This window comes from Pristis pectinata, chromosome 35 (genome assembly GCF_009764475.1).
Source record: "Pristis pectinata isolate sPriPec2 chromosome 35, sPriPec2.1.pri, whole genome shotgun sequence".
Classification (NCBI taxonomy): domain Eukaryota; kingdom Metazoa; phylum Chordata; class Chondrichthyes; order Rhinopristiformes; family Pristidae; genus Pristis; species Pristis pectinata.
This window is the reverse complement of record NC_067439.1, coordinates 8,995,211-9,002,830: the sequence shown is the minus strand read 5'-3', so window position 1 is coordinate 9,002,830 and position 7,620 is coordinate 8,995,211.

Below are 7,620 nucleotides of genomic sequence, written 5' to 3'. Positions count from 1 at the left end.
ACAGCTGCTGGAGGGAGATCAGCAGGAACACAAGGGGCTCCCAGTGCTGGACTCGGATAAGTAATGGAGGTGAGAGTGGGAACCATTAGGGGAGAGGTGTATGGCAGTTGGAACCAGGTGGGGACTGGGTGTGGGGGGGAAACCTGTGTGTGAAGTGGGTGGATGGAGTCAGGAGGGGGAAGGGGATGAAGATGGGGGATTGGGGGGAGGGTAGAAGTTCGGTAGAAGTTTGTTCAAGTGATAAAAAGGATGATGTTGCAAATCAAAAGAAATGCTGATGTAACAAGTAAAGAGAAAAAGATGAGAGGTCTGGAGGTGTAAAAGGGAAGTTGTTGAGTGTAGAGGGCGGTATGATACCCGGTCAAAACATAACATGCTATCCCGATGAGCTGACATTGTGTTTCCCTGCAACAGTGTGGGAGATTGAGCATAGTGAAATCAAAGTGTGAGTGAGCTGGAGGACTAGGGGAACTGGAGCTCAGGGTTACACTGGTAAATGGCCCTCTTTGGAGGGGCACTTTACAGAGTTGCAAAGTACACAAGAGTGTGCATTCAACTGTACCTTTAATAATGATCGGGATGGGGGAGAGGGTATAGTGTTCCCCTAGAATACAACCAGGTAGAGATGATCCATAAAGACACCACCCAGAACGTGTTTGGTCTCTTGCATTGTGAGCAGTGCACTCGCGTGACGTTATTATATTTTACATCATCCCTTTGCTAATTCCGCACAACATTTTATGTTATTTTATTTGAACTGTTTGTATTTATATTATTTAACCAAGGACCCAATCAGTCTTTCCAGGTGAAGTGGTGAAATACTGTAAGATTTAGGACAGCATGGTACCTGTACAGTGTAAAGAATCACAAACACTGCTGTCAATATAGCACTCTGAAGGAAACCAGCGTTGTTGTGGGAGGTTCGAGTTGTGCTCCTCTCAAGTGCTCTCAATCTCCCAGTGCACAAAGGAAACTGCCATTCATAGGAACGAACATGTCTACATATGTTGGACTTCCGGCAGCTCGCTTGTGTGGACGGGATGACCATAAGTCAGGCACTTGTAACCCGTGGTGTGACCTGTATCCCTGCTCCTGATTATGATTCTTTTCCATTGCTATGGACCACTGATTAAAACTGGGACCAGTGTACTGTTGAATTAGATCACTGGGGCAGTAAAGAGGGTCAATAAATGAAGGTTAGGGTTCAGTTCAGGGAAAGGTGATTGGTTTAAAGGTCAAGGCCAAAGAAGCAGTTGAGGAGATAAACAGAGAGAGTCAGGAGGGACCAGTAACAGTGTCTAAGTTAATTCAAGGAAAAATGGTAAAAAATTCAATAAAGGAGGATTTGTATCTGACTGCATGAAGCACACACAACAAAATAGACAAAGTCACAAATAGAGATTTGCCATAATAACCTTTACAGAGGTGTGGTTGTATGGTGATGAAGGGTGGGAATTAAATATCCCAAGTCAAATGACACTGAGAAGGGACAATCAAAGTGGGAGGGGAGATCTCCTCTTCCTCCCAGAGGGGAGAGATTGAGGGGTGATCTGACAGAGGTATATAAAGTTGTGAGGGGGATAGGTATGGTAGAGAGTAAAATCCTTTTCCTTTAGTATCAGACAAGGGGACATAGGTTTAGGGTGGGAGGATCTGAGAGGGAGTTTTTCACACAATTCTTGGTTGGAATCAAGAATTGGTGGCTGAAGAGGTGCTGGAGGCAGATACTCTCACAACATTTAAGAAGCATTTAGACAAGTACCTGAATCGCCAAAGCATGAAACTCTAATGGGACTAGTGTAAATACAATGGGCAGTCTGGACAGAGTGGGCCGAAGGGCCTGTTTCTGTGCTGTACAATTCTGTGACAGCCCTGATAATAAGAGTAGAGATCATAATCCTGGAAACACAGACAACCTGGCCTCATAGACACGGACAACCTGACCTCGGAGACACAGACAACCAGACCTCGGAGACATGGACAACTTGACCTCGGAGACATGGACAACCTGACGTCAGAGGCATGGACAACCTGACGTTGGAGGCATGGACAACCTGACCTTGGGGACATGGACAATCTGACCTCAGAGACACAGACGACCTGACCTCGGAGACATGGACAATCTGATCCTGGATGCAGCAAAATCACTAGAGAATCAATGCATTGACGTTGTCATCAGTAGCTCCTTCTTCCTCCCGGTGAAACATTCTGCTGTGAATGGACTTGAACTTGAAATTCTCTGACATTGTTTCATGAAGTCTGTGTAAGAAAAACCCACAATTTCTTTGGTGCTACCAGAAGTCCACAATCTGTAGGACCCAAAATAGCAAGGAATATATTTGCCATTTCCTTATTTGCAATATTATTTGCCACAGGTCGCTGTTCAAAACATCCTAACTAAGAAGGAAAGTCTTTTGCATCGTGAGATCGTGCTACCGGATCAGTTGTAGCCGATCCATAGTCCTGTGGTTTTGTTTTTCAACTGTGGAGGTTTAATTGTAGTAATGAAATGTTGCTGGTCGGTCACACATTCCCAACAATGCACCGGACATTTGCTGTAACCTGTTTAGGTTAGTTTTACCTCCGTGCCATTGAAACTTCCATTATATTAATGCAGAGAGGGAGACAGAGGCATGTGCTATCCATCTGCCTGCAACTGGATCCTTGACTTCCTGACCAACAGACCACAGTTAGTGAGGATAGGCAGCAACACCTCTGCCACGATCATCCTCAACACTGGTGCCCCACAAGGCTGCGTCCTCAGCCCCCTACACTACTCCCTATACACTCAAGACTGTGTGGCCAGATTCTGCTGTAACTCCATCTACAAGTTTGCAGATGATACCACTGTAGTGGGATGTATCTCAAATAATGATGAGTTAAGAGTACAGGAAGGAGATAGAGAGGTTAGTAACATGGTGTCATGACAACAGCCTTTCCCTCAACATCAGCAAAATAAAAGAGCTGGTCATTGACTTCAGGAAGGGGGGTGGTGGACATGCTCCTGTTTACATCAACGGTACTGAGGTTTAAAGGGTTGAGAGCTTCAAGTTCCTAGGAGTGAACATCACTAATAGCCTGTCCTGGTCCAACAACATAGACACCATGGCCAAGAAAGCTCACCAGTGCCTCTACTTCCTCAGGATACTAAAGAAATTTGGCGTGTCCCCTTTGACCCTCACCAATTTTTATCGAAGCACTATAGAAAGCATCCTCTCTGGATGATTCATGGCTTGGTATGGCAACTGCTCTGCCCGTGACTGCAAGAAACTGCAGAGAGTTGTGGACGCAGCTCAGCACATCGCGGAAACCAGCCTGCCCTCCATGGACTCTGTCTATACTTCTCAGTGCCTCGGTAAAGCAGCCAACATAATCAAGGACCCCACCCACCCGGGACATTCTCTCTTCTCCCCTCTCACAATCTACCTCGTTATGACCTTGCACCTTATTGTCTGCCTGCACTGCACTTTCTCTGTAGCTGTGACACTTTATTGCTTTGTACTACCTCGATGCACTCGATACACAATTGATCTGTATGAACGTTTTTCACTGTACCTCGATACAATTGACAATAATGAACCAATTCCATATTTATTTTTCCTAGAAACACAAGAGACTGCAGATACTTGAATATGGAGCAAAAAACAATCTGCTGGAAGAACTCAGCAGGTCGGGCAGCCTCTGAGGCGGGGTTGTTGATGGGGGGGAGATGAGGGGGCAGAGGATAGAGGAGGGGAAGGGGCTGAGGGAGGCATGGGAGGGTGTAGACAAAGGGGAAGGTGGCAGAAGATAAAAGGGATAGGAAGCAGATGTTAAGGGGTCAAAGGGCAGGGGAGAGGGCGGCTGACAAGGTACAGAGGATGGTAGAGGTGGGTAGTGGGTGAGAAGGGAAACAGGGGAACTGGAGCCAACAAGGGCCATATCCTACACCTGTCAAACCACTGAATTTGCATCCTGCACCAGCAGTCATTACACAGGGCTCCGTGGCAGAGGCCTGCAAGCTTGTATCAGCAGTATTATTGTGCCTCAGTGTAAACATCACATCCACACTGATGTTCTGCAGGTTTATTTTGTAGTTTAGCTGTATAGTTGTTAAAATATCAGCTGCCGAGATGGTTGCGATGGTCGTTCCTCACCACCCACCACACAACATTTCCTGCTCCCCCCCCCACCGATTCCCTTTCAGAAAATCCAGTGCTCGCGGAGCCCAAGCGACCTTTGTTCCCGGCACTCCCCGGAACAGGAGCTGCACACCAACCTGTCAGGAGACGTCTTGTCTGGAGGCTCCACACTTTGCACTCAGCGATTTGAGACAGGAGGCAACAGTTGGCAACACATTAGGACCTGCTGGCTGTCATCGTTTGCAGTCTCATGTTGGGAATCCGAGATAACCTCCAGTGGTGAAGGTAGGCTCCAGGTTACTGGGTGCAGGGCCTGGAGTGCGGCTCGGACCCTGATCGGTTTGCTTTCCGCCCTTCACTCTGCAGTTTGTCAATAGTAGGCCTCCAGGTCCAAGGAAGGTTTGGCCTCTGTTTCCATGGAGACAGGAGAAGCAGTTTCATTAAAGACTGTGGGTCAGAAACTTTTTGTAGGGAGGGTGGGAACCAGTCAGTACTGAAGATAAACAGTCTGGGAAACATAGAGCACTGCAATCGAACCATCGATGGGCCTTGGGACCAGTATTTGTTGGGGAAAGGCTCTTGACCTCACAATCTACCTCGTCATGGCCTTGCACCTTATTGTCTGTCTGCACTGCACTTTCTCTGTAGCTGTTACACTTTATTCTGCATTCTGTTATTGTTTTCCCTTGTACTACCTCAATGTGATGAAATGATCTGTATGGATGGCATGCAAAACAAAGTTTTTCACTGTACCTCAGTACATGTGACAATAATAAACCAAATTACCATATATAGGCTTAGCCATCCGTGACAGCGATCCTTCTAACTTGGTCTCAATGCTCAACAGCTCAATGGGAGCCCAGCAGAGTAGGGACACAGACAAAGCCCACCCTAGTCAAAAACCCAACCAAACCATCCCTCCCCATCACCTGCCAAAACACAAAGAAAGGAAGAAGGATTTGGCCTCTTACAGCACAGAAACAGGCCCTTTGGCCCACTGTGTGGGTGCTGGCCAACTGGTATCTATCTATAGTACTCCCATTTTCTAACACTTGGCCCATAACCTTTTACACCGTGGTGTTTCAAGTGCTTGTCTAAGTACTTGTTCAATGTTGTGGGAGTCTCTGCCTACACCACCTCATGAGGCAATGTGTTCTAGAGTCCAACCACCCAATGGGTGAAAATATTTTTAGGAAAACTCCCCCTAAATCTCCTAAACTAATGCCTTCTGGTCATAGACGCCTGCGCTAAGGGGAACATTTTTCAGCAATCTATACCCCTCATAGTTTTGTTCATCTCAGTCAGTTCCCCACCCCTGTCTACAGAATAGGGAACAGAATAGAAATGGAGGCCAGCGAAAGGTGGGGAGTAATATTCCATGGGGAATGGTGCTGGGATCACAGCTACAAGGAGGGGATGAGGTGGCATGGCGAAGTAAGGAGGGAAGAGGAGTGAGGTGAGGTGTGGGATGGAGGGGGGAGGGGATAGGGTGTGAAAGTATGAGTGGTGAGATTGGGGAGAGAGAGAATAGGGAAGAGCTGAAGAGGCAAAACAGAGGGACAGGAGTGAGTGGGGAGAGAAAATAGGAGGGGAATGCGGAACGGGAAGAGATGTGGTATGGAGGGAGAGGGTGGAGTGAGGGGGGAGGGAAGTGATGAGGCGGGCAGGGAGAAGGGGTGTGAGATTGGGTGGGGAGGGGGAAGGGACATAAACGGAACAGATTTTCCTTTGTATTCAGTGAGGAGAATGTAACAAACTGGACCTTGCACTTCAGCCAGACTCAGGACGTTGACTGTTACCAGGGACGGCGAGTTTATTTGACCAGGTCTCCACCAATCATTGTTGCAGAGTTTGCAGAACGTCGAGATGCAGAGATATGCGGGTGGAGAGGCCCTTCTTTCGAATCATTGGAATGCAGAGACAAAGCAAAACAACAGCCAATCAATGGCAAAACTGACTGACAGGCAACAGCATAGTGTCTGCTTACCCTCCCTAGAACAGTGCATCAAGTGAGTATTACAGTCAAAGGAACACTTGATTAGTTACACCAGACATTGGACTGGGAGATCTGAGCTTTGTAGATGTCTGAGGTAAGTGATAGCTGGGGTATTTATATATTTATATACTCCCACAGTGTTGCTAGATAAGATTCTGACCCAGCAACGACAAACAATAGCGTGATCAGTGGGGAAACAACGGGCACTGATGTCGCTGTGTCTGACACCTTTGTATTTCTTGGTGGTAGAGGTGGCAAGTTTGCAGCCCCTGTAGCCTGAGTGTGCAAAGTCAGCATATTATTGCGCAGCTCATGAAATAGTTTCAGTGCTGGTGTGCGTGAAGTGAAACGGAGTCAGTGGGCAATGTGAAATAATGCCATCATTGAGTATTGGTGCGCGGGCTAAAAGTAGTTCTTTAAGTGCACAGCCTGTGAAATAGTGTCAGTATCTGAATACTACAGCAGAGCATCTCCAGCGGAGTCATAGAGAGTAGTAGATTCGTACAGCACAGTATCAGGCCCTTCAGCTCACCATGTCCATGCTACCCATTGTACTTATCTACATTGATCCCATTTACCTGCATTAGGTCACAGAGTCATACATCATAGAAACAGGCCCTTCGATCCAACTGGTACATGCCAACCAAGATTCCCATCTAAGCCAGTCCTATCTGACTGCATTTTGCCCATATCCCTCTGAACCTTTCCTATCCATGTGCCCGTCCAAATACCTTTTAAATGTTATTAATGTACCTGCTTTGACCACTTCCTCTGGCAGCTCATTCCATATACTGACAACCCTCTGGGTGAAAACATTGCCCCTCAGGTTCCTATTAAATCTCTCCCCTCTCACCTTATACCTGTGCCCTCTAGTTCTTGATTCCCCAATCCTGGGAAAAAAACTGTGTGCATTCACCCTATCTATGCCCCTCATGATTTTATACACCTCTATAAGGTCCCCCCTCAATTTCCTACACTTCAATGAAAAAAGTCTCAACTTGCTCATCCTCTCTCCATAACTCAGTCCCTTGAGTCCCGGCAACATCCTCATAAATCTCCTCTGGTCCATGGTCCTCCTGACAAAATTATTGGAGCACGGTCTTGTTATAACCCACATCCTGTTTTGTCAGAGAGAGCTGTATAAGGCTTCATGGCCACACTCTTGATCCAGGCACTGGCAGCCCTGAGACAACATCATCATTCAAGTGTAGATGTCAACATTACGTGCAGTAACAGATGCCCACAACTGCCAGACCGTCCAGTGGTTCATCACCTCCACTGACCCAGACTGTCCAGTGCTGCCCTGGTTCATCACCTCCACTGTCCCAGACTGTCCTGTGCTGCCCTGGTTTATCACTTCCGCTGATCTGGTCTCGAAATGCCGCCACAGGAAAGCACACGTTGGAGGGCTGGAGGATCCAGTGAAGAATGCTCTGCTCCAACAGAATCTCACAGACAACTTCCCAACTCCCACATGTTTCAAGGGTAAAAGAAACTGTGGGT